Source organism: Nicotiana tabacum, chromosome 11 (assembly GCF_000715075.1).
Source record: "Nicotiana tabacum cultivar K326 chromosome 11, ASM71507v2, whole genome shotgun sequence".
Classification (NCBI taxonomy): Eukaryota; Viridiplantae; Streptophyta; class Magnoliopsida; order Solanales; family Solanaceae; genus Nicotiana; species Nicotiana tabacum.
Genome location: NC_134090.1, coordinates 133,417,793 through 133,445,436, shown reverse-complemented (window position 1 = coordinate 133,445,436; position 27,644 = coordinate 133,417,793). Strand labels below are relative to the sequence as shown.

General features: G+C 38.5%; 1 long non-coding RNA gene across 2 annotated transcripts; it reads left to right on the top strand.

Moving 5' to 3' along the window:
- The first annotated feature begins 1,032 nt into the window (after positions 1 to 1,032).
- On the top strand, positions 1,033 to 6,464 carry LOC107797693 (uncharacterized). 2 transcript variants are annotated; one of them, XR_001650740.2, is made up of 5 exons: positions 1,033 to 1,153; positions 5,265 to 5,391; positions 5,458 to 5,701; positions 5,819 to 5,934; positions 6,013 to 6,464. It is a non-coding gene; the product is annotated as an uncharacterized LOC107797693 (long non-coding RNA). The 2 variants fall into 2 exon arrangements; XR_001650739.2 differs by lacking the exon at positions 1,033 to 1,153 and adding an exon at positions 4,795 to 5,142.
- The last annotated feature ends 21,180 nt before the right edge of the window (positions 6,465 to 27,644 follow it).

Genomic DNA, 27,644 nt, shown 5'->3' with positions numbered 1-27,644 from the left:
TACTGCACTCGAACTCAATGATAACTCTTAGACCTCAATTGTCGGACCTGTCGGGCTAGAATAGCCACTGGCTCCTCCTCGTAAGTCAAATCCTTATCCAATTGAACTGAGCTGAAATCTAACACATGGGACGGATCATCGTGATACTTCCGTAGCATGGACACATGGAACACCGAACGGACTGCTGATAAACTAGGTGGTAATGCGAGCTTGTATGCCACCTCACCCCCTCTCTGAAGAATCTCAAAGGGTCCGATATACCTAAGGCTCAACTTGCCGTTCTTCCCAAACCTCATCACACCCTTCATGGGTGAAACCTAGAGCAATACCCTCTCTCTAACCATGAATGCAACATCATGAACTCTACGATCAATATAACTCTTCTGCCTAGACTGAGCTGTGCGAAGTCGATCCTGAATAATCTCGACCTTATCCAAGGCAACCTCTACCAAGTCTGTACTCAACAACCGAGCCTCCCCGACTCGAACTATCCAACTGGCGAACGACACCACCTCCCGTATAATTCCTCATAGCAAGCCATGTAAATGCTCGACTGGTAGCAGTTGTTATAGGCGAACTCTGCAAGTGGCAAGAACTGGTCCCAAGAACCCCCGAAATCCATAACACAAGCATGAAGCATGTCCTCCAATATCTGAATAGTGCGCTCGACTCACTACTAAAAAACGGCCCATTTTTTATCGAAATTTCCGACGGAAAATTGTAGTCAAAAGTTTCCGACGGAATCGGTCGGAATATGCATAAAAATATTATTTATAATTTTTAATAATACTTATGACTAATATTTCATCTATGTTCGTCGTAAATTTTGGTGGAAAATTTCGCGCCACTTGTAGCGACTAATTCAGTCAGAAAAAATTAAAAAAAAAAAAAGAAATAAAAAAAATAGCAACCGATTCGGTCGAAAATGTTTAGTAAAACGAGGTTGACTACTTTTGACCAAATTACCGATCGAATCGGTTGGAGAGTTTTTTAAAAAAACCTCAACGACTTCCTTTCTTTTCCTTTTCCTCTTTTCTTCCTTCTCTCTTCTCTTTCTCTCACTTAAACTTCCCCTTACCTAAACCCGCCACTTCCTTCAACGAGCAGCACTCGCCAGCGCCGCTGCAAGTCTGTCGAGATCCTCCACTGCCAGGTAAGTTCCCCCCCCCCCCAACCTAAACCCTCCTTTGTTATAAGAAATTAAGGATTATTGCAGATCTGTTGCTCTAGGTTCTAGTTGTTAAAACAAAAGAGTTAAGGTATGAAATTATATTGACGATGGTTCTGTGAGTATTATCATTGTTGAACTTGTTAATAGGCTTCTTTGTTTTGTGAGATAAAGTGCACTTTTTGGTATTATATGTTCCGGTTGTTAAAATAATGTATTTTTTTAAATCTAGTATATAAATGAGAAGTGCTCTTTGGAATTATAGTTCCATACTTGGGGATTGCTGAAGTCAGTGCATAGATTTACTAAAAGAAGGCTGTCGTAGTTCATCAAGTTCCTTTTTTCCATATTATTTCAGCAAATAGTTTGATGTCATAGTTTCTCTAGCAGTTTTATATCTTGCCATCCATGGAATTGCATATTAAATTTTTTGTGTCGTCAGTTTTCAATTGTTTACTAAGGTGTCTTGTTGCTGGATATTCACATACTATATGAAGAGGAGTTTAATATCCTGAATTATACTACTTCCATAAGTAGGATCAATATAGTGGTATTAGAAAACCTCCCTTTGCTATGTTATTATTGTTCTGGATCTTACTGATGAATGTGCAGTAAAAATAAGAACAAGATCTCTAGTTTTTTCTTTTAGTTGTTACAATTGACTTGTTTTTTGATGGAAAAATCTGCTAATTACTCACATAATTAGCTCAGTATTATATCTACACGTATAAAAGCAATAATGATAATTTGAATAAAGGGTTGGTAAGATGAACATGTGTGTAGTTTTGCTGTAAAATTACGAGATGGATATCATATGATAAGAGAGTCAAAGTACTTTAATTTAGAGTTTGGTAAGAGTTGGGGACTTCTACAAAAATTTACTTCAAGTACAACTTCTATGACGCGAATTATTTGCACTTTTACATCATGCACGAGCTTTTAATTTCTTTATTTTCACTGTTTAGCTGACTTAATTTGATTACCTCTTTGGTTAATTGGTTCTAATTTTTTGCACTACTCTAACTTAAGCCAATAATCATGATTAATTTTATCACAAACCCAAATCATTGTTCTAGTAAAATGAGAAGCATTTTTGTGTGTCTCTGCAAACTCTGAACTCTATCACGTGAAGTTTAAGCCAAAAAAAATTCAAGAAACCAAGCCCCCCAAATCTTGAAGTTCTTTATACTATTAATCTCATTTCTCTTTGTTTATGGTACTGAGTTTTTTTTAGGTTCCATTAAAAGTGAAAGTACTAGCACAGTGAACGAAGTGTAAATATGTTGTGGATTTTGTTTTCTTCTATTTTGGAGGTGTTGTCAAACTTGATTTATAGTTTGTGGGTCAAAGCTATTGTCATTGATGATAATGACTCTAATTGGTACTTCTGTTACATTTTCTCTTTACATTCTTTTAAAGTGGTAGATCTGAAGATTTTGGTGTTGAAAGTGATCTTGTTAAAACTCTTTAGACAGAAAGCTAATTGTCTTTTGGATCTTTCAGTTTTCAAGATTCTATCTGATCCTTTTGTCCTCCTCAATACCAAATAAAAACACTTCCACTTGTTAGTTACGACTATTTCTTTTGTTTGAGAAATCATTAATTAATTTATATTATATGACGTTTAAGAAGTTATTCAAATTTAATTAGTATATTTAAAGACTTATATTATTTAGAATAGGGATTAATGTGAGATTTTGAGTGTTAAAAAATATTAATTTAAAGAATAAAATATATTAATTAAAGTGCTTTGACACAATGATATGTATATTTCTAAAAGGATTCTTTGAAAGAGTATAACATTGTAACCAGTTTAAATAAATCAAATTATTTTAAATATCTCATTTATAGATTTCTATTTGTGTAGATGGAATTTGTGCATCGTAGATGGATGTATAATAGGAATCATCCTAATCGTGCGGGGTTGAGGGATGAATTTATTGAAGGGATTGCTGAATTTATTGCTAAGGCTCAAACACTTGATGATTTTCTTATTGGAGGAAGGATTAGGTGTCCTTGTGTGAAATGTAAATGTGTTAAGTTATTGATTGCCATCTATCGACTTCATTACCATTTACCATGTTCACTATCCCCCTCCATCTAATAATTCAGTTCAGTATTATTCTATGCCTGCTAAAGGCAGTCAAAGTAACATCATTTTTAACTTTGTACCCACATCTTCTATTACCATTGTTGCGACCAAACACACACGCAAGTATATGCAGTCGTCAAGTAATAAAGTGACTAAAAGTCGGATGTCGATCCCACGAGGACTTGTGATTAACTATTAACTAAATTAACCTATCCTAATTATCTATACAAGAATTAAACCTAGAAGTATTTGATTCTAAACTAATTAAAATAAAAAGAAAATAACTAATGAACTCTGAGCCAAAGGATAGCAGATTTTTATGATATCAATGTAATAAAAACGATCTAGGGTTATGGGCTATCTAACAATCCTATTGTATTCTTCTATTGACTTGACTAACTAATTTATCTAGTTTATTGGTTGACAGGGTTAATATTGCTCATAAGAATCTGTCGAGTTTTTACTCACCTATTCAAGCTAACCTAACGCCTATATGTCTATGGAGTTAGAATCAACAAGAACACATTTATAATTCCTGTAAATCAACCAAACAAGGCAATTAGGTATATGTCTATCCTAACTGCGAATCCGTTCCCTGATGCCCAGGTTCAAGAACTTGCTCTATTCAATCCTATATGTAATCTAGAATTACCACTTTCGAGTTCAATTCAAGATTCTTAGATAGTATTCAATTGGTGATCAAACAATCAAATAATTAAGTGCATGATTGAATAAATAAACCAATATTATAAACTAAGAAATCAAACTCAATATCCGAATAACAATAGTCATGAAAGAACCACAACCCTAGAACGTGAAGTTTAGATCCACATAGACATGGTAGCAAAACAACAACTCATACAAAGAAACATAAAAATTACTAAGTTTGGAGGAAGAAAGATGAAACCCGATGAATTCCGGCCTCCACGGTGGCTCTATACTCGTGTTTTCCTCTCAAAAACGTCCTCCTTGCCTCTTGCCTATCTATTTCTTGCCCTAAACTATGAAAACCCTTCATTATTTAACCTTGGGCGAGCTTGACTTTATATAGGTTAAGTGGGTTTCTCTCCAGATTTCCGATTTTACCCCTAAATAACGTTTTTCCGGATCGAACACGCGCGAGCTCGTGCATAACTTCGCGTGTTTCTTCGTGCATGATTCTGCCTCGGCCTTTCTTACACGCAAACTCCTGCGCGCCTTTGCGCGTTTCTTCGCGCACCTGGAGCTTGATTTCGTCCATTTTTTCATCTCGTCCTTGCGCGCACTCAACTCCGAAGGGTTGTTCTTGCTCATAAATCATTCCAATATCCTCTTGAAAGCATCATATAGGCTCCTCATCCTGCAATGTATACATATCACAATTAAAGCCTATTTTTCATCAATTAACCACAATATGTCATTGGAATATAATCAAGCAGAAGCATAAACAATAGCTAAATCACCTAGATTTCGCCTATTATCAACACCCCACACTTAATTCATTGCTAGTCCTCGAGCAATCAACTATACTCTCTAGAGAATCTTTCACTCAACATACTGACTCACCAGCTGCTGCACCCCCGGGCTTTCATGGTAGTCAGCATACTGGCTCACCAGCTGCTGCACCCCCGAGCTTTCATGGTAGTCAGCATACTGGCTCACCAGCTGCTACACCTCCGAGCTTTCATGGTAGTCAACATGATGGTGCATCTTTTGTTGCTCCATCATCTTCCAGTCCATCATCATCATCCATTCCCAGCATATCTAGGTTTGATATTGGAGGCTCGCGCCCAACTACATCTAGTGTTGCTTCTGCACCATCTCGTAGACGCAGGCAGAATCTTGGAGGGGATGTACAATTTGATAGTTATAATCGATTGATAATCGTCCCCCACAAGGCTGGGTAAGAAGGTTCTTATACAAATTTGTATGTTTTGAATATACATTTAGATATGTTAACATTAAGGAGTATTTATTTGCAATTAAAAGGTGTGTATTAATTATATATATGTTAATTTAATGCAGGTTTTTGCCATCCTTTCAAGCTACACATTTGGTTACAGATTCTATGAAGCCATTTTATCATGACCCGTGGACTTCTTGGAGAAAGATATCGTAAAACATCAGAGAGCAAATGTGGAATCAATTTAGGGTAAAAATTAATTATATTTATTTAATAATTATCATTTTCATCTAATGTTACTTTTTTATATTGTAGACAAGGTGTACATGGCATCCTCAGCATCAAAATGTAATAAATGGTATTTTCGAGAAGAAAGCTGCTATACGGATTAAAGATACTATGTGCGCTGCTCGGAATTCCGGTAATATGCCGGAATGGTTAAGAGAAGATGTTTGGGATAAACTTCTTGAGAAATAGAATACCCCAGAATGAAAGGCAAAGAGTGAACAAGCAAAGGCAAACCATGCCTCTAAAAAAGGTGGCTCGTTGCACACAGGAGGTTCGATTACTTTTGAGGCCCATAAACTAAGAATAGTAATTATTTATAAAACTTTTCTTAGTTTTACATATAGAATTTTATGTTTGTAAAGTCTAACTCATACTTTTTCTTATGAAGGAAAAGGAAAGAGGGCAAGATATGAGTTACGCTGAGGTCTTTGAGGAGTTGCATAAGAAAAAGAAAAAGGATGGTACAATAGAATACTGGTGGAAACGCGTGCGTCAGACACATATGTAAAATTCTAACTTCATAATTAGTTATGGTTTATTAATATTAGTTTGTTTACATAATAGTTATGTTTTTCATTTCAGGAAGATTATCATAAAAGGTTGGAAGAATGACAACAAACTCAGCCTCCTTCAACTCAACCAACACCTGATGATATGGCTTCATTGTGGACAGAGGCAGCGAGTGGAGCAAACAAAGGCAGAGTCTACGAACTAGGAGTACATCGACCTACAGGTCATCCAAATCCACTCTTAGCCACTTCTTCTTCTCCTCAAAATCAAGAACAGATGGAAGATATGAGAAACGAAATTCGTGAATTGAAGCAACAATTGGACTCCCAATACGGAACATTTGTTAAGATGCAGAAATTCATGCGTAAACATGGGCATAATTTATCTGATGATGAGGATGAACAAGCTGAATCTGATGTGTAGTAGTTTAGTTGTGATGTTTTGGTTGATTGGTGAACTTGATTGTGAGAGACAACTTAATGTACTGCTTTTAAACTTGAATATGGGCTGCTATTTGGATGTTTTTATTCCCAAAATTGTTAGGTTTAAATGCTGGCATTGTTGGTTTAAGTTGTGTTAATGGTTGGCATTGTTGGTTTTGAATTTGTTAATGTATTGTTAATTTAGATAGTGTTAATGTATTGTTGGTTCGTATTATTGTATTAATGTATCGTTGGTTTAGATTGTTGGTTAGTATTTTTTGGTTTGTGATAGTTTGACAGGTGGGGTAGCTCGAAATTGGGTAGAATTCTGTCCAGTTTTATACAAAATTCCGACTGAAATGGTCGGAAAGCTCCCCAGATTTAACAATAAATTGTCAGATTTTTGACTGATTCGGTCGGAAATTTTTTTTAAAAAAAAATTAATAGTCAGAAATTTTCGACGGATTTCGTCGAAAACTAAATAAAATTTAATTTTTTAATTATTAATTTCCGACAAATTCGTTCGGAAATTTCAATTTTTTTTTAATATTCAACAGTTTTCGACGGATTCCGTCGGAAAATAAATAAAATTTAATTTTTAATTATTAATTTTCCTTGTATTATTACGACTGATTCAGTCGGTAAATACCGACCACTTTAGTCGGAAAGGTGAATTATTTGGTAGTCTGACCTTTTCAAAATTTGCGACCACTTTAGTCGGAAATCACCGACAGATTCGGTCGGAAATTGTTTTCCGGCCAACTTTTTTCCAACCTACCAAATTCGGTCAGAAAATAGTGATTTCCAACCGAATTCTGACCGTTTTGGCCGTCGGAAATCTACTATTTTCTAGTAGTGATTGTCCGTCCATTTGCGGATGAAATGCTGTGCTCAACTCAACCTGCGTGCCCAGCTCACGCTGTACTGCCCTCTAGAAGTGCGAGGTGAACTGCATGGCTCGATCAAAAATGATAGACATGGGCACACCGTGAAGACGGACAATCTCGCGTATGTAGATCTCAACTAACCGTTGTGAAGAATATGTAACTGCCACAGGAATGAAGTGTGTTGACTTAGTCAGCCTGTTCACAATGACCCATACTACATCGAACTTCCTCTGAGTCCGTAGGAGTCCAACAATAAAATCCATAGTAATATGCTCCCACTTCCACTCAGGAATCTCTAACTTCTGAAGCAAACCATCAGGTCTCTGATGCTCGTACTTAACTTGCTGACAATTTCGACACCGAGCTACATATGCAACTATATCCTTTTTCATCCTTCTCCACCAATAATGCTGCCGCAAGTCCTGATTCATCTTGGAGGTACCGGGATGAATAAAATACCGGGAATTGTGTGCCTCCTCAAGAATCAACTCACGAAGCCCATCCACATTAGGCACGCAAATACGACCTTGCATCCTCAAAACTCCATCATATCCAACAGTAACATGCTTGGCACCACTGTACTGTACTGTGTCCCTAAGGACAAGCAAATGGGGGTCATCATACTACAGCTCTCTAATGCGCTCATACAAGGAAGACTGAGCGACTGTACAAGCTAGAACACGACTGGGCTCTAAGACGTCTAACCTCACGAAGTGGTTGGCCAAAGCCTGAACATCTGCAGCAAGCGGCCTCCCACTAACTAAAATATACACAAGGCTGCCCATACTCACTGCCTTTCTACTCAAGGCATTGACCACCACATTGTTCTTCCCGAGATGATACAAAATGGTGATATCATAATCTTTCAACAGCTCTAACTACCTCCTCTGCCTCGAATTGAGATCCTTTTGCTTGAACAAATGTTGTAGACTCTGATAATTCGTGAATAGCTCGCATGATACGCCGTAAAGATAATGCCTCCAAATCATCAGCGCATGAACAATGGCTGCCAACTCTAAGTCATGAATAGGGTAATTCTTCTCATGAACCTTCAACTGCCGCGACGCATATGCAATCACCCTAGCATCTTGCATCAATCCCAACATGAGATGCATCACAATACACTCTGTAAGATCCTGAACCAGTGGGCAACACCAATACCGATGTCGTAGTAAAAGTAGTTTTGAGCTTTCTAAAGCTCAACTCACACTCATCTGACCATCTAAACGAGGCACCCTTCTGGGCTAATCTGGTCAATGGGGCTGCTATAGAGGAAGACCCCTCCATGAACAGGCGGTAATAGCCCACCAAACCTAGGAAGCTCCGGATCTCTGTAGCTGAAGTGGGTCTAGGCCAGTTCTGAACTGCCTTAACCTTCTTGGGATCCACCCTTATGCCTTCTACTGATACGATGCTCCGCAAAAAGGCGACTAAGTCTAACCAAAACTCGCACTTTGAAAACTTATCATATAACTAGCTATCCCTCCTAGTCTGAAGTACAATCCGAAGATGTTGCTCGTGTTTCTCTCGACTGTGGGAGTAGATCAAAATATCATCAATAAATACAATCACAAAGGAATCTATGTAGGGCTTGAACACCAGTTCATCAAATCCATAAATGTTGCTGGGGTATTCGTCAGCCCAAATGACATCACTAGAAACTCTTAATGCCCATACCGAGTCCAAAAAGCTGTCTTAGGTACATTGAATGCCCTAATCTTTAACTGATGGTAGCCAGACCTCAAATCAATCTTAGAATACACCTTAGCACCCTGAAGCTAATCAAATAAGTCATCAATCCTCGGCAATGGATACTTGTTCTTGATGGTGACTCTATTTAACTGCCGATAGTCTATGCACATCCTCATTGAACTATCTTTCTTCTTCTTCACGAACAACACAGGCACACCCCAGGGCAAGACACTAGGTCTAATAAAGCCCTTATCAAGTAAATCTTGCAGCTGCTCCTTCAATTTTTTTAGCTCTGGCGGGGCCATACGGTACGGCGGAATAGAAATGGGTTGAGTGCCCGGAGCCAAATCAATACACAAATCAATATCCCTGTCGGGCAGCATCCTCGGAAGGTCTGCAGGAAATACCTTTGGAAGCTCACGAACAATAGGCACTAAATTCATGGAAGGAACCTCTGCACAAGAATCACGGACATAGGCCAAATAAGCTAGACACTAATTATCGACCATATATTGAGCCTTCATATAAGAGATAACCCTACTGGTAGAATGGCCGAGAGTCCCCATCCACTCTAATTGAGGCAACCCCGGCAAGGCTAAGGTCACCGTCTTGGCGTGATAATCCAATATAGAATGATAAGGTGACAATCAATCCATATCCAAGATGACATCAAAATATACCATATCAAGAAATAGGAGATCAATGCTAGTCTCAAGACTCCCAATAGCAACCACATACGAGCAAAAGACACGATCTACTACAATAGAATCTCCCAAAGGTGTGGACACATACACAGGAGCACTCAAAGAATCACGAGGCAAAACCAGATATGAAAAAAAGTTAGGATGGCACGTTGTAATAAGCAGAGCCCGAATCAAATAGAACTGAAGCATCCCTATGGAAAATTCGAACAATACTTGTGATAACAATGTCAGATGATTCAGCCTCAGGCCCAGCTACGAAAGCATAACATGGCTGGGCCCCACCACTCTGAACCACGTCTTTGGGATGGCCTCTAACTGGCTGACCTCCACCTCTAATGGGCTGACCTCTTCCTCTAGTGGCCTAAGCTCCACCTCTGGCTGCCTGACCCCTACCTTTAGCTGGCTGAGTGGGCGGTGGAGAAACTGCTGCCGGAACCAGGGAACTAGAACCCTGTTGATATGTGCTGCTCAGTGCTCGGAGGCAAAATCTAGCAATATGCCTCAGATCACCACAAGTATAACAATCCATCGGCTGCTATGACTACTGACCCTGTCGACCTGAGTAACAACCCTGAAAACTCTGGAGTAGAGGTGCACTAATAGGAGATGTAGTGCACTGTAGGCTAGCTGGTCGAGATGAGACACATAAGGGCTGCGACCACCTGAAGCAATGTGAGATGCCTAGAGCGCTAACTGAAACAGCCTAAGAGGATGACGCCTACCAAAAGTACCCCTGCCTCCTGACGAGGCATCACTAAACCCACCAAAATAACGAGCCTCTTATCAGGGCCTTGCCCCATCTCCTAAGCAAGAACCATCTCGATCCGCCTAACAACATTTGCAGCCATCTGAAAGTAAATGTCGCCCCCAATATCCTTGGACATCTGTAGCCTAATAGTGTAAGTGAGTCCATCAATAAAACTCCTCACCCTCTCCCTCTCAGTAGGAAGTAACATGAGTGAATGACGAGCTAGATCCACAAAATGGGTTTCGTATTGAGTAACAGTCATATTGCCTTGCTGGAGACGCTCAAACTGCCTGCGGTAATCCTCTCTCAGTGTGATAGGGAGGAACTTCTCTATAAATAGCTATGAGAACTAATCCCAAGTAAGTGCAGGAAACCCATCTAGTCTGGTCAACATATAATCTCTCTACCACTTCTTGGCAGAATTCATCATCTGAAACATAGCAAAATCGACCCCATTGTCTCAACTATACCCATGTTCTGCAACACCTCATGGCAACAGTCAAGATAATCATGTGGTTCCTCAGAAGGTGCACCACTGAAGTGAACTGGAAAGAGCTTAGTAAACTTTTCCAATCTCAATAAAGCCTCAGAAGACATGGCGGGTCCATCACCTGCCTGTGTCGTGATAACTGGCTGAACTACCCTAACTGGCGGGGCTGCTGGAGTCTGATACTAGAGAGCCATCTGCTCCTGAGTATGAGTAGCGAGAGTTTGTGCTCCTCCCCCAGACCGAGAGACGGCTGGTGCCACCGGGAAGGTATCAGTCTGGGCCACACTCTCCATAAGGCCCACCAAACAGACTAGAGCATCCTGAAGCACTGGAGTGGCTATGAACCCCTCCGGGACCTGAGTTGTTCCAACAGGTACAGTCTGAGCTGGAACCTCTTCATCAAAATCTACTTGAGGCTCCATTGTTAGTGTTGCTGCTCGAGCTCTAGGCTGAGCTCTGCCTCGGCCTCTACTGTGACCTCGACATCGACCTCTGCCCCTCGTAGGAGCTGCCACTGGAGGATCTGGTTGCTGTCAAGTTGAAGATGTAGTACGTTTCCCGCCATTTGCGAGAGAACAAGAATAGAAGAGTTCAATCATCAATGATAGAATAAAATCGCACGATAGAGAAGAATAGTAGAGAAATTATTCCAAAACTCTATAGCCTCTAGAAGATAAGTACAGACATCTCTATACCGATCCTCCAGACTCTGCTAAGCCTGCTTATGACTCGTGAGACCTAGTCAACTTAGTGCTCTAATACCAACTTGTTACAACCCGAAATTTTCACCTTCTGGACTGCGATGACGCCTTTTATTTCACTTGCTAGGCAAGCCAACATTAGAGAAATTCTTAAGCTAGTTTTTAAACAATTCAAATAAGTGAAACCAATTAAAGTGAAATAAAACTAAAACAAAGTATGAAGTGGCATACTAATCAATAATATCTAAGTATAACCCAGATTTGGAGTCACAAGTACACGAGCTTCTAGAAGTTCTACCAATAAAGTCAAAAATAAGTACAACTATCTCGAATGAAATGAAGTAACTAAGGAAAGAGGAAGGGGACTTCAAGGTCTGCGGACGCCAGCAGATCTACCTCGAATCTCCATGTATGCCAATCCGAGCTGATGCACCTCACATACAGCTGGGAACAGTACCAAAATCTGTACAAGAAGTGCAAAGTGTAGTATGAGTACAACCGACCCAATATACTCCGTAAGTGTCGAGCCTAACCTCGATGAGGTAGTGACGAGGCTATGACAGGACACTCACGTAATTTAACCTGTACGAACAAAAATATATGTGCAACATAGTAACAAATAAAGAATAAATATATAAAATTAGGAGGGGACATGCAATCGGGGTACAAGGTATGATAATTATAACATGACGACAACATAAGACAGTCAAATAAATCCTTAGCTAGTTAAAACAGATTAACATAATGATTAAAGATGACATGAGATCACCCATCGTGCTTTTACTCTCAACCTCAACTTGAAATATTAATAATATCACGGCATCACCCTTCGTGCTTTTATTCTCAATATCTCCATGAAACAATAAATACGGCACGACATCATCCTTCGTGCTTTAACTCTCTTTCTCACCATGTAGTAATTAGTAAATGAAGCATATAACGACACAACATCACCCTTCGTGCTTTAACACACTCACTTACCATATGGTAATGAATATAAAAATAAACAAGAATAAACCTTTGGTCGATAATGATTCCGAGATACTAATCCCGATTTCAAAGAAATACTCAACCGTCACAATTTAATTCCTGAATGCAGAAAGAACAATCAAATAAGGAATGAACTAACCCAATAATGGATATCATAAGTAAAGACCGGAATAAATTACAAGCAACAAGTTCCACCCACAAGCTTTATCCCAACCACAACTCATTAGTACTAGTCATCACACATATACATTGTACTCAAGCATTTAAACACGTAGCAAATAGGCAAACAAGCTCTAATCCCTCAAGTCAAGGTTAACCACGATACTTACCTCACTGCACAGTCAACTCAGAACTCTACCGTCCTATCCTCTAGAATCTGCCTCCAAACCACTCGTATCTAACCACAATCGACTCGATTGTCATGCCTAAAATCTGGGGAGGCGTGTCTAGCACCCGATGCCGTAATGGACCGAACGAACAACTCTGTAACTTATTTTTTCTTTGTAACTATCATGGGCCAACATGGCCACAACTCGTAATGTATAACTATAAGTGGGCAAACACGGTATCAATGAACCATCGTTCTTAAAACATGAATGCATATGGGCCGTCAAGGCTTCTAACATACTGTACAAAATGAATCTCTGTCTACAAAGCCTCTAAGATTATATGACATCAAATGGGACAGGGTACCAGCCTACCCATAATTTTGTAGCAAAACTCTGACACGATGACTCATAGACTCGGCTGCACTCCTAATGAGGTGGAGTCTTATAGATCCTTTGCTGAATGCCAATCTCGTCTACTATGAAGGCTCGTCAAACTAATTATCTATACCTGCAGGCATGAATGTAGCGTCCCCAACAAAAGGACATTAGTATGAATAATGTACCGAGTATGTAAGGTAGAACTGAAATATAACAATAAGTCAATATTAATTAAAGACATATAAGAATTAACCTGAATCTCTGAAGTGCCACAGTATATGCATATTTATTATACTTATATATAATGCTTCTCCTTGAAACTATTATTCATATCTTATGATGCATGGCTGCTCAACTGATCAGTGGTAACTGCTCGACCGGTCGTAGTGCAGTAGTAAATGCATGACTGCTTGACCGGCCGTAGCTCGGTGGTAAATGTGTAACTGCCCAACCGGCCGTAGCTCGGTGGTAAATGTATGACTGCCCGTCCGTAGCGCGGTGGTAAATGAATATGCATGACTGCCCAACCGATGATAAATAATGATACATAACTGCCCAAACGGTGGTAACTGTCCGACCGGTCGTAGCACGGTGGTAAATGAATATGCATGAAGATGCATGTACCACTATATCAAGAACATTAACATCTTTATCATATACCTCAATAGAGACTTAGGAACATACTTAGACATGTTTGAATATCATTTTATAAGAATAAAAAACATGGACATCATTAACTGCTAAGAATAGAACCACTTATGAAATAACATTACGTTTACATATCGTTACTTGGATCATGCCAAAAGAAGGAAAGATTAACCTTAACATATCTGAGCCGATTCTCTTAACAATCCTTCCACACCTCAATCATAATCTCTGGGAAACGGCTATATAAGTTACGCCCTATAAGAAACTTGAAGTTCAATTGCCTTTTTCGTGAATTTGAGCAATCAATCTTTGAGAAAAGGAAATAGATTTGCTTTGCTGCTCAAAAAATTCTCTCAAGCATCATGCCCTTTCCAATTAAATGAGTTCTACTAATATTCTAGTAGTAGTAGAGAAAAGAAAATAGTTTCACTTTGTTTCCAAAAGTGACATGATTACGTGGAACTTTTGATCAAATATGTTGTCAAGCCTCCAGCTAGCTAATCATAAGAGAACCTCTTCTTTAGGTGTATCCACGTCCACCTACTAAGTAGTTATTAGTCATTCTAACTATTTACACGTGGATTAATGCCCGCACAATTAAGAATTATCTTAAATTACTTAAAATACTATTTATTTTTAACATATTTTATATATATTTTACTATAATATACTTTACTAACATGGTCGTGTGGTATATTGTATAGCACTAATCCATAAATACGGGATATTATAGCTTGGATCGTATTTTATCCCAAAATGTCAAACTTCGGCGATACTCAATTTCTTCGATTCGTTTCCCCTCTGACCTTTATAACACTTACTTATCACTTGTTTGAAATAGCGTAATACTTATAACGTCGAAAATAGTCTTGTCCTTATCTTAAAGTACTACTATTAAAATATTAATAAGTCATGGTAACATATAAAATCAATACATACACTATTATTTCATTAAAATATACATTACATATATTTTCTCAACTACTAGTTTTCCTAATCTCATATAAAGAGTACAAATTTTCGTACGCTTAATTCTTAAAATGGTAAAATGATAACCTTCTTTTCTTGTGAGAAAATAATTTCAATCTTTACAATAAAGAAAATCTTATAAACTTTCTCATATTATGTGTATAATTTAAAGCATATTCGAAAGTTGTAATATTAATAACTATATAAAATCAGATTTTTCAAACTTTTTACAAAAATATTCCACTTAAAATACCATAAAATATATATAACAGTATCAATGTTGTTAAACTTATGGGGTCTTATAATAACATAGTCACAAATCCTCTATAACCTCATGAATGGTCTTAATCCCTTCAAACTCATATGGATTACTACGACTTATCCTAATTTTAAAGTACGGGATGTAATATCGATAACGTCAAATAATGCTAAGGGAATCAACTACAATACATGAAGATAGGATTTTTACACTTTTTCCAAAAAGTTAAAAAAGGCAACCCTAGGCCCGCTTGGTCAAAACATGAGGTTCAGACCAAAACTCATTTACCCATTCATCCCCGAGCTCGATTATGTAATTAGTTTTGAAATCCGACTCCAAATTGAGGTCTAAATTCCTAATTTGCAAAAAAAAAAACCCAATTCTTCCTAAATCTCTAGTTTTCTATCATGGTAGAACAAAGATTAAGGCTAGAAATTAATGGGTGATGTTAGAAATAGAAGAAAATGAGTTAAAGTGTACAAACCTATGAATTAGTGATGAGTTTTCCCTTCAAAATCACCTCTAGGCCGAGCTCTAATTGAAGGATTGTGAAAAATGAGAGAAATCCCGCCTTTGAAACTTTTAAATCACTGGACATTAGGTGTTCATCACGTTCATAAAACACCTGAAGCATTCGCGAAGGGCATTGCCCAGATGGCCTACGCGATCGCAAATTACTCTATGCGTTCACGTAGGCTTAGCCTCCCTAGCCTTCGCATTTGCGATCCTGAGCTCGCATTTGCATATAGTAAGTTCATTCCCCATCCCCTGCCTATCTAACACTACGTGTTCGCGAAGAGAAGACCCTCTCCCCCCTCCACTGCTCCGTGTTTGCGAACATTGTCTCGCGTTCGCGATTAATGAAATCCTCCCCAGTCCCAGATTTCCTTTCGCGATTGCAAGAAAGGCTTCGCGATTGCGAAGCACATGACACCAGATACAACAAAAGCTTAAGAAACCAAAAATTTCTACGCCAGAAACACCCGTAGCCTATCCGAAACTCACCCGAGCCCTCGGGGTTCCAAACCAAATATGCACACAAGTTCAAAAATATTATACGAAATCGCTCGCGCGATCAAAACACCAAAATAATAACTAAAATTTTGAATAGGATACCAAAACGAATGAAAGTTTCAATAAAACTTAAGAACTTTCATTTTTAACAACCGGACGTCCAAGTCATGTGAAATCACATCCATTTTACATCAAATTTTGCAAACAAGTATTGAATACTGTAATGGACCTATACCAAGTTCTGGAACCAAAATCCAGACTCGGTATCAACAAGGTCAAACATCGATCAAATTTATAAATTCTTTAAACCTTTAAACTTTAAATTTTTAACAAATTGCGATAATTCGAGCTAAGGACCTATGAATTTGATTCTGGGCATACTTTTGAGTCCTAAATCATAATGCGGACCCACCAGACCATCAAAATACGGATTCGGGTCTGTTTGCTCAAAACGTTGATCGAAGTTTACATAAGAGCCTTCCGGAAAAGGCACAGACTGCGCACAAAAACTAAGAAAGACTAGAAGGAGCTATTTAAGGTTTCCAAACACAGTATTAATGGCTAAAACTCTAGATGACCTATCGGGTTATCACAAGAATCAATTTTAATTTTTCCAGGAAGATCTACAACGGAGGATATATTCTTGCTGAGAAGATTGATGAAAATTTATTGTGAAAGGAAGAAAGATCTACATATGGTGTTAATTGACCTAAAGAAAGAATATGATAGAATATCATGAAAGATCCCTTAGTGGGTGATGGAGATGCAAAAAAATCATTTTAAATATATAAATGTCATAAAGAACACGTATGAAAGAGTTGTTACTAGAATTGAAAACAGTAATAGGAGATACAAAGGATTTTCTAATAACAGTGCATTTACACCATGGTTCTGCATTGAGCCCCTATTTATTTACCCTAGTTATGGATGAGCTAACCATAAAAATACCAAATGAGATCCCAATGTGTATGCTATTTGCAAATGATATTGTGCTAATTGACGAAACTAGCGAGGGTGTCAATCGAAAGCTTGATCTATGAAGAAACATCTTAGAGAGTAAGGATTTTAAGATATGTTGAAGTAAGTCTGAGTACATGCACTACAAGCATGAGAAGAGAAAAGTTGAGGTGCGACGAGATGGAATTACAGTGTCAAAATGCAAATTATTTAAATATCTAGGATGTTATTTCAAAAGAATAGAATGATAGATAAAGATGCCACTCAAATGATTAAAATTGGATAGTTGAAATGGAGAAGTACTACAAAGGTGTTACGTGATAGAAGGATGACTACTAAGGTGAAAGGTAAGTTCTATAAAATAGCTATAAGGCCAGTTATGTTATATAGTAGTGAATGTTGGGATGCTTAAATTTAATATATCTACAAGATGAGTGTTGAAGAAATGTAAATGCTAAAATGTATGTACGGTCACACGAGATTAGATAAAATAAAAAATATTCAAAATCCCCAAAAGGTGCAAGTAGCACAGTGAGGACAAAATGAGAAAGGGTCGCTTGAGATGGTTTAGTCTTGTCCTGCGTCGGCCTATAGATGTACTGGTCTCTAGGTGTGAAAGCATAGTGGGGTGAAGGTATGAAAAGGGACAGGGTAGACCTAATATCATATGAAAGAAAGTTGTCTTAAAAGACCTATAGATCCTTGAAATCAATGCAGACTTAGAGCCTGTTTGGCCAAGCTTTTAGGAAGCCAAAAACACTTTTTTTTGCCAGAAAAAGTACTTTTATAAAATTTTAATGTGTTTGGCCAAGATAGGTAAGTGCTTTTAAGTAGCAGAAGCAATTTTTCTAATTGGGAAGAATCTACAAATTCTTGCTTCTTCCAATAAGCAGAAGTAGAAACTAAAAATTAATTGTTTTAAGACAAAAGTTTCCTACTATAAATTTATATTTTTAAAATATCCTTTATTAATTCAACTTTTTTTTTTTAATTTTTTGTTTCTACTATTCCTATCTCTTTATTTATTTATTTTATTTTTATCGTATTTTTATTCTCTTTCTTTTATTCTATTTTGAAATAGTTTCTCCACTATAAATGACCTTTATAGGACAGAAACTTAACTATTCGTAGCTTTCACTTTTATGTAGGGTGCACCTTAATTTTGTGAGAACAAAAAATGGGATGGATTTCTTAGTTCAGATTGTATCTTAATGATGTCTCTATGGAGATTTGCTGTATTTCAGATTGTATCTTAATGATGTCTCTATGGAGATTTGCTGTATGAGCTATCTCCCTTGTGTTGTTTACAGAAATTACATATAGAAGGTCCCTGCACCTTAAATCTATACAAAGAGCTGTCCGAGGATAATCTATGTAACGATCCAGCTGGTCGTTTTGAGAGTTGTAGCTATGTTCCTCATTTTTTGCTACTTTTTGTGCTCAACAACTGCTATATGACTTACCGAGTTAGTTGGTCCGGGTCCAGAGAGATTTTAGAGTGAATTGAGACACTTAGTCTCTTAATTGAAAGTTTAAGTTGGAAAAATTGACTGGATATTGACTTATATGTAAACGACCTCGGATTTAAATTTTGATGGTCTCGTTAGCTCCATTGGGTGATTCTGGACTTAGGAGCGTGTCCGAATTGTGATTTGGAGGTCCGTAGTAGAATTAGGCTTGAAATGACGAAAGTTGGAATTTTGAAAAAATTTGACCAGGAGTGAACTTTTTGATATCGGGTTCGGCTTGGATTTTCGAAAGTTGAAGTAGGTTCGTGGGGTCATTTGTGACTTGTGTACAAAATTTAAGGTCAATCAGAAGTGATTTGATAGGTTTTGACATCGTTTGTAGAATTTGGAAAATTTCAAAGTTCATTATGCTTGAATCCGTGTGCAATTCATGTTTTAGATGTTGTTTGAGGTGATTTGAGGGTTCGACTAAGTTTGTATTGGCTTATAAAACTTTTTAGTATGTTTGGTTGAGATCCTGGGGGCCTCGGGTTGATTTCGGATGGCTAACGGATCAAAGTTGGACTTAAAGAATTTACTGAAGATTGCAGTTGTTGGTGTAACCGCACCTGCAGAAGTCTCATCGCAGGTGCGAGCTTTCTATCGCAGGAACGGAGGTAGATGTCCTGGTCAAGGCGCAGGTCCGAGGGGTTAACTGCATCTGTGTGCCCGTAGGTGCGAGCGAGGCTCCGCAGATGCGTAGTTGAGGTAGGAGACTGTTTCACCAGAAGTGGATAGATGGCCGCAGAAGCGCCACATGTGTGGAATCTGGAGCGCTGATGCGGACTTGGGAAACATAAGTGGTTTCTGCAGAAGTAGAGAATTTACCGCAAAAGAGGTTCCGCAGGTGCGGAAACATGGCTGCAAGTGCGAAAATCCTGGGCAGAATTTTTAAAAACGAGGGTTCACGATTTTGGCTTCATTACAACATTTTGAACTCGGTCTTAGGCGATTTTGGAGAGGATTTTCGAGGGAATTCTTGAGGTAAGCTTCTTGTACTTATTTTTGATCAATAATCTTGTTTCCCTATTATTTTTCCCACCTAGATTGTATGGTTTTAAGGTGAAATTTGGGGGTTTGAAACTAGGGATTTGGAGAGTGGATTTGAGGGTTTTAGGTGACAATTTGGTATTGGATTTTGATAAAAATTGTATGGTTGAACTCATGAGTGAATGGGCTTTCGGGTTTTGTGACTTTTGTTGGATTTCGAGACGTGGGTCCGGGGGACGGCTTTTGGCTAATTTCGGATTTTGGCTAATAAATTCATATTTTTCTTGTGGAATTAATTCATTTAGCCTATATTGATTGTATTGTACTACTTCTGGCTAGATACGGGACGTTTGGAGACTGATCTGAAAGGCAAAGGCGTGTTAGAGTAGCGTTTTGCCTGGATTGAGGTAAGTAACACTTTCAAACTTGGTTTTGAGGGTTCGAAACCCCGAATTTTGTGTTATGTGATTGATATTGAGGTGACGCACATACCAAGTGACGGGCGTGCACCGTGTGAATTGGGTCATGTCGATTCCATGGCATTGTAAAGTTGTCCTATCTTGTTGATATTCGTGTTTTCACCATGTGATAAAAAAACTGATTTATCAATCTTGCTAAAGATCATGTTTAGGCTATATGCTGGTACTGTTGGGACCCATAGTGGTCGTTTCTTAGTGTTGACTTACTGATCTTATTGATATTTCGTACTCAGTCATGTTCATCCATTTCATATCATATCTCAATATCTGTTGTTATTTTTTGATACATCATATCATCATGTTCTAGCTAGTTTCATGACATTTGTGAGCCTGAGTGAGAGTGGAGAGATTGATGACTACGTGAGGCCGAGATCCTGATTACGAGTGAAATTTATGGGATCGGGTTGCACGCCGCAGCAGTTATACTAATTTATGATAGCTCTTGGGCGGAAGAAGCCCTTTCGGAGTCTGCACACACCCCCAATGATCGCGGTTGATATTATTGAGGGATGGATCTTCCCTAGACATGGATCTTTTCCGAAGCATTATATACCTAGAGATGGATCTTCTCCACATGTTGGATTGACCCTACTCAGTACTAGGTGACGGATGGTCAGTGATGTATATATTCCGGGATGGATCTTCTCGGGGCCGTATGAGGCAGTATCGAATGATTGAGCATTTGAGAGTGTGAGCACATGAGGCTGTCAGCATGGTGCATCACATACAACATGTACATTGTCATGTAGAAGTAGATGACTTATATTCTTCATATCATTCAGATTTGATCTATTTTACTGTTTTGGGCTACCTATTGAACTTGAAAGCATGCTTACGTTTCTGCATTGTTATTTCTATACTGAACTGTGCTGGTTGAGTTCGTCACTAATTCCAGTACAAAGGTTGAATTTGTCACTTATTGAGTTGGTTGTACTCACGCTACACCCTGTACTTCGTGTGCAGATCCAGGTACTTCTGGTTACGGTGGCTACTGATTAAGGAGTCAGGATCTCTAAGACTATCGAGGTAGTTGCATGGCGTTCGCAGGCCTTGACTCTCCTTCATTATCTTTATTTGTATTTCAGTTCTTATTCCTTAGACATTATAGTAGACTGTATTACGGTATAGATGCTCATGTACTTGGTGACACCCCAATTTTGGGATAGATTGTATTGTGTTGCAGACTTATTTTTGTTTCAAGAAAAAGGTTTTTCTTAAATATTAACTACTTTCGTCTATATTTTCAAAGCTTTTACTGTGTTGAGATAGTTGAATAGTGGCTTGCCTAGTTCCACAATGGGCATCATCACGATGGTTGGTTTTGGGTCATGATAAGCTGGTATCAGAGCTTAGGTTACATAGGTCTCACGAGTCATGAGTAGGTTTAATCAAGTCTTGCGGATCGGTACAGAGCAATTGTACTTATCTTCGAGAGGCTGTCGAACCTTTAGATAACTTTACATTCTTGAATTCTTGTCGTGCGAATCTGTTGATTCTGTTAACTAAACTTCTGTTATTTTATTCTCTCACAGGTGTTGAGGGCACGTACTACTGGGCGGGACGGATAACCACTAGTACCACCGGTTAGGGTCGCGAGAGGCCGAGGTCGTGGTAGAAACTGCGGTAGGGGCAGAGGTGCAGCTCGTACAATAGCTAGGGCAGCACCTGCAGATCCACTAGCTTCCCCAGTTCAGGAGCAGGTCCTAATTATGGATGCGCCTATGGGGCCAGATCAGGCACCACCCGTGCCCATTGTGATTTCAGGACTTTAGGAGGCCTTAGCTCAAATTCTAATAGTATGCATCAGTCTTGCATAGGTGATCTCTGTTTCGACCGCAGTAACCACTTCTCAGGCCGGGGGAGGTACTCAGAATCCCACCACTTGTACACCAGAGCAGGTGATGCAGGGACTCCAGACATCGGGGCACTACCAGACTAGCCGATGGCATCTGCTCAAGCCCATGTGGTTCCTATTATGACTGATTATGAGCAGCATAGACTAGAAAGGCTTGGTAGACTCTAGCCTCCATCTTTCAGCGGGACAGAGTCAGAGGATGCCCAGGATTTCTTGGACAAGTGTTAGAGGATTCTCCATACAACAGGTATTCTGGAGACTAGTGGGGTCTCGTTTACTACTTTTTAGTTTTCTAGGGCTACTTTTAGTTGGTGGAAAGCTTATGAGACGTGTAGGCCGGTTGGTGCAGCGCCACTTACATGGCAGGAGTTCTCTATTTTCTTCCTGGAGAAGTACATGTCGTAGTATCGCAGAGATGAGCTGCGCAGATAATTTGAGTAGTTACGTCAGGATGACATGTTTATGATGCAGTACGAGATGAGATTTTTTGAGTTGGCCCATCATGCAGTTTTGGTTGGTTCCTACTGATAGGGAGAGGATCAGGAGGTTCATTGATGGCCTCACATTTCAGCTGCGGTTGCTTATGACTAGAGGGAGGGTATCTGGTGCTACTTTCGATGAGGTTGTTGATATTGCTCGGCAGATAGAGATGGTCCGCAGCCAGGAGCGGGCTGAGAGAGAGGCCAAGAGGTCTCATGGATCATGTGGTTTTAGTGGTGTTCCTTCTGGACATCAGTTTTACCACGGCAGGGGTCGTCCTTACAGGCATGGTCAGACGGGTCGTCCAGTTCACGGTGGAGCATTATCTAGCCATGGTTCACACAGTTCTCAGTAGGGTCACTCATCTCTCAGTGCCCTCCCATCTCAGAGTTCATCTCATGCACCATCAGCTCAGGATTCATCTATGTAGGGTTCTCCTAGCAGTTATACCGGTGCTCGAGGATCCCTTCCGTCCTCACTACTATTCATAGGGAGAGGTTGCTTTGAGTTTAGAGATTTGGGTCATATCAATAGGTATTGTCCCCGCCTCTTAGGAGGTTCAGCTCAGCAGAGGAGTCAGCCTATAACTTCAGCACCTGTTACTTCACCACCCGCTCAGCCAGCTCGGGCTGGAGCTCAGTTAGCTAGGGGTCTCCCTAGAGGGGGAGGTCGATCAGGTGGCGGCCAAGCCCGATTCTATGCACTCCCTGCTAGACTAGATGTTATTGCTTCAGACACAGTGATCACAAGTATTATCTCAGTATGTCACTGTAGACATGTGATTTTTGACCCTCCCCAAGAGTTTTCATATTTTAGCACGTAAATATTTAATTTAGGCCTAATATAGCTATTTCAACAAACCTTTACTCTTTTACTTTATTTTATTACAAGAAAACGAAAATTACAAAAAAAAATAGTTTCATTAATATTTTGTAATCATTTTTAATCATGAAAAAATACCAAAATATCATGTATCGCATTTAGACCTTATTTTTATATTTTTAGGATTAATTGGTAGTTACTTGTTTAATAAAAATTGAAAATCACAAAAATTGCTTTATTTTTACACTTTTTCTTTTATTGATGTTTTCTCTTTTAATTTAGGATTAAGTAGCTTTTATAATTTTTTATAATTAGTTAATTAGTTTAATTTCACATTTTTAGATAATCTAGGGTTTTAATTAGGATTTTCAATTAAAGAAAAGAAAAAGAAAAACAAAGGAAAAAGGAAAATAAGAAGAGAATTTGAAGGATGGGGTTTTAATTTAAATTTGGGTTGTTGTTATACCCAAATCAGGCCCAAATCCCAGCCTAAAAATTATCTAAACCACCCAGGCCCAAAAACCGACCCCGACCCGCCTGACCCAACCTCCTCTTTTTTAATTAAAAACCTAGCTAGACCTAAAGATAGAACCCCCCTTCAGGAAAGCGAGAGAAACGGCGCATATTTGGTGACCTGCTCTTCGATTCCTTCTTCAAAAAAAAAAAACCACAGAGAAAAATCCCTTTTCTTTTCAGCAAAGAGGACATTAGAAAAGCATCAAAATCAGCTATTTCTTTTGCCTGCGCTCCACTTTCTCTCTTTATTTTCCCCTTATAAAAGCTTTGAAGAGATCTCCTAAAGTATTTAATACAAAACACATTTTGTTTCTTCATATTTTGATCTATTTCTGTTTTAAAAAAGATGGAATTTTCAGTTGAAATCGAAATCTGATTATGAATTCGTTGTCGACCGGGAATTTCTATCGCCGTTTTGAGTTTTTCCGGTCAAGAGCATTCTGGGCCTGTTGAGCACTGATGACGAAATTGTCGTGAAAATGATGCTGTATCTGCTGATTTCTGTTTCCGCCGAGATCCTCGTTACTATTTTGAGCTTTGTTTGAGTTTTTCTCGTCGAAGTTCCATCTTTGTAATCTAAAATTTCATATATAAAAGTTTCTAAGTTTTAGCATTTTTCTGGCATTTATTGAGTATTGGTTCTGGAGCTGCACCTGCTCATTAACAAATGGAGAGAAGAAGCTCTATTAAAGAAGCTTATCCAGAAAAATCCCTAATGCATCTGCATTGATTTTAAGGAAATCTTGCAGTTTAGACAGCCAGCAACAACAGTGATTGTGGCTCATGCATTGATACTGACTTCACCTTTAGAAGCATTGGTTGAAACATGTGAAGCTGAAAATTTTCTCTCCGGTATGAATATGCCACTACTACTGCTTGTTGCGCTTACTGGTTCCAATGTTGGAAGACTACTTGCACGTTAACGAAAAAGGGAATTGCAGCGGTTGAAAAGTTTAAAACTGTTCTTGACCTTGCACAGAATTTAAAAGAACCTTCGAAGGAAAAGAAAACAGCTCGAGGCTTAGGTACATCCCTCTTCTTTTTCTGTTTAAGCCCCCAATTTCTTGATTGCACTATAAATCAATTATTGCACAACATATATTCGTAACTTTCAGTATGTCAGCTTGCGTCATTGATTGGAATTAACCATGCTGGCATTTCTCTTCTTTTCTATTGCTAGAACCTTGTAAACATGATTGGTATCAATTGTTTGTCAGAGTTTAATCAAATCAAATGAATGTGTTCCCAAGAAATGAGCTCTTAAACCATTTCTACTTTCTATATCTGTCATATTATGGCTATTTGGTTAGTGTCAGCAGTGCGTGCTTCCCTTTTAACAACCTTAAATAATAAAACCCTTTGAAATAACATGGGGCATGTCATGCCAAATAAAATCCCAAAACCCATGGCCCACACTTAATTAATTTTAACCCTTTAGAAATCGAGGTGTGCCATTAGTTGAATTTTTCACGGCCCTCGCAAACTTGAAAGTGCGTAGTTGCTTTAGGCGCGCTATTAAATTAATTTAGTTAAACTCGGGTGTGCATTTCATGTGACCCAACTCCAATTCTCAACAACGTTAAATAAAATGTGTCGTGGATTGCGGGTGCATTTCAAGTAGCGTGGTTCAAGGCATGTGTTTAAATAACGTTGAATCTTCCTTAAAAATAATTAAAAGTGGTTTAATAAAGTTAAAATGTACCATAGGCTAAAACATGTGTTAAAATTAGATAATAGGCCGATTATAATAGTTTAAGCGACCGTGCTAGAACCACGGAATCCGAGGGTGCCTAATACCTTCTCTCGGGTTAACAGAATTCCTTACTTAGAATTTCTGGTTCGCAGACTTCAAAAGGAAAGTCGAAGTTTCCTCGATTTGGGATTTAGAATAAACCGGTGACTTGGGACACCAAATAAACTATCCCAAGTGGAGACTCTAATTTAAATAATTAATCCCATTTCGAATAATGTCACTTAAATTGGAAAAACTTCCTTATACTACCTTCCGGGGTTTAGGTAAAAAAGGAGGTGTGACATCTCTGGCGACTCTGCTGGGGATTTAGAACCCAGAATCTCTGATTCAGGGTTTAGAATTCGAGCTTAGAATAACTATTATACTTGGCTTTTATCTATTATCTGAATTTTTGCGTGTTTGAGCCTAATGTGCTAAATGCCGCTTTTTACCGCTTTAATTTACTTGAACTGTATATAAACGGTTACGAAAACCTTCTTCTCTCTGAGTCTTCTAAATCATCTGAGGAGTGTGCACTTCGTGTGACTTCTCTTCTATTTAGAGTCTTATCTAATTTTAGAACGAGGTTCGGACAAGTTGCAAAGTCGGTGAAGCTTCTGTATTCCCGGTACGCTGCCCCCCCCCCCCCGGCTCGAGCCGTCCGCTCGGGTAAGGCAGATCTAGAACAATACACCCAGGTTTTTAAACCTAGAATAATATAGCCTCATGCCAGATCCCTAGTAGGAACGTTTGTTTGCATCACGTGCATTTGACTTTGGGGACTCAACACAGGGGTTGGATCTGTCTAGGACAAGTGTACCCAAATTAAAAGACCATCCTGATGCATCTTACGTGCTACTTGTGTATCTGTTTGTTTCGGCTTGCATGTTGACTGGCTTCTAGAATAGGGAAAGAAAATGAAAAAACAGAAAAAAAATCAAGAGTGAGAGGTAGGTATTTGCAATATCCTGAAACTCTGCCGAATTTTTGAAAAAAAAAAAGTCATTTCAAAATAAGTCATGTTTTTCCTATTCCGTCAAAATTGGGCAGAACTATGTAGGTCTGATTCTCACCAGATGTGAGATACGTAGGCAAACCTCATCGGTTCCGGCCCCCAATTTTCAAAAAATCCAAAAAAAAAAAAAATTACTTCCTTCTTTAGAATTTTTTTTTTCTTTGAGACCCCAATTTTTAAAAATACAAAAAAATATTTTCTTTTAGTTGCTTCTCAAAATCAAAAAATACAAAAATATTTTCATTCTTCTTTAAAAAATTGAAAAGAAAATTCAAGATTCAAAAATACTTGCCTTTTCTTTAGAATTACTTCTTTCCTAACTTCAGAATAAAAATCCATAAATGCAAAAATATTTTTCTTTCTTCTTTAGAAGTTTTTCTATCGAAATTCCAAAAAAAAAACAAACAATAAAAGTCAGAATTAAAAAAAAAAGGGAAAAAAATCTTTCTTTGCAAAAATGCTGAAGAAAAATCAAAATCCAAAAATATTCTCTTTCTTCTTATAAGTCTTTTTTTTGAAAAAAAAAGTGAAAAAGAAAAGAAAATTCGAAATCCAAAAAAACATAAATTTAGTTTATTTCCTTTATTCCTAATCTTCCCGAATTACGCAAGATCTGATTCATGTTTCCACATGATACGTAGGCAACCCACATCCGGTTCGATCACCATTAAAAAGAAATGAAAAAAATGAAAAAATGTTGGTAATAATAAGGACCGACTGAGTCCATTCTAACATGTTTTGTTTTGAATTGTGAAGAAAGTTGAGGTGGTCGGTTTGTGGTAAGCTGGAAACACAAGATCCAAAGAAAAATGATAACTGACATCGAAGCTGTTAGAAGTGCTCAAGAGACTCAGGGTCAGAGGGTTCAACAAGAGTCTACTGTGTTTGAGAAAAATAGAATACTGAAACAGCAAATGACCGAAATGTGTCAAGCATGGGCCAGTGGTCAAAGACAGCCTCGTCATGAGTCACAATTTGCTACACAGAAAGAGCAGTACCACTCTCCTGAGTACCACTCGTATTGGTTTGATCTTCCTGCAAACATTGAGAAGCCTGCCCAAAAGATGGTACATGAAGAAATGACCCAAAGAGTGAAAAGCTTAGAACAACGGTTGAAAA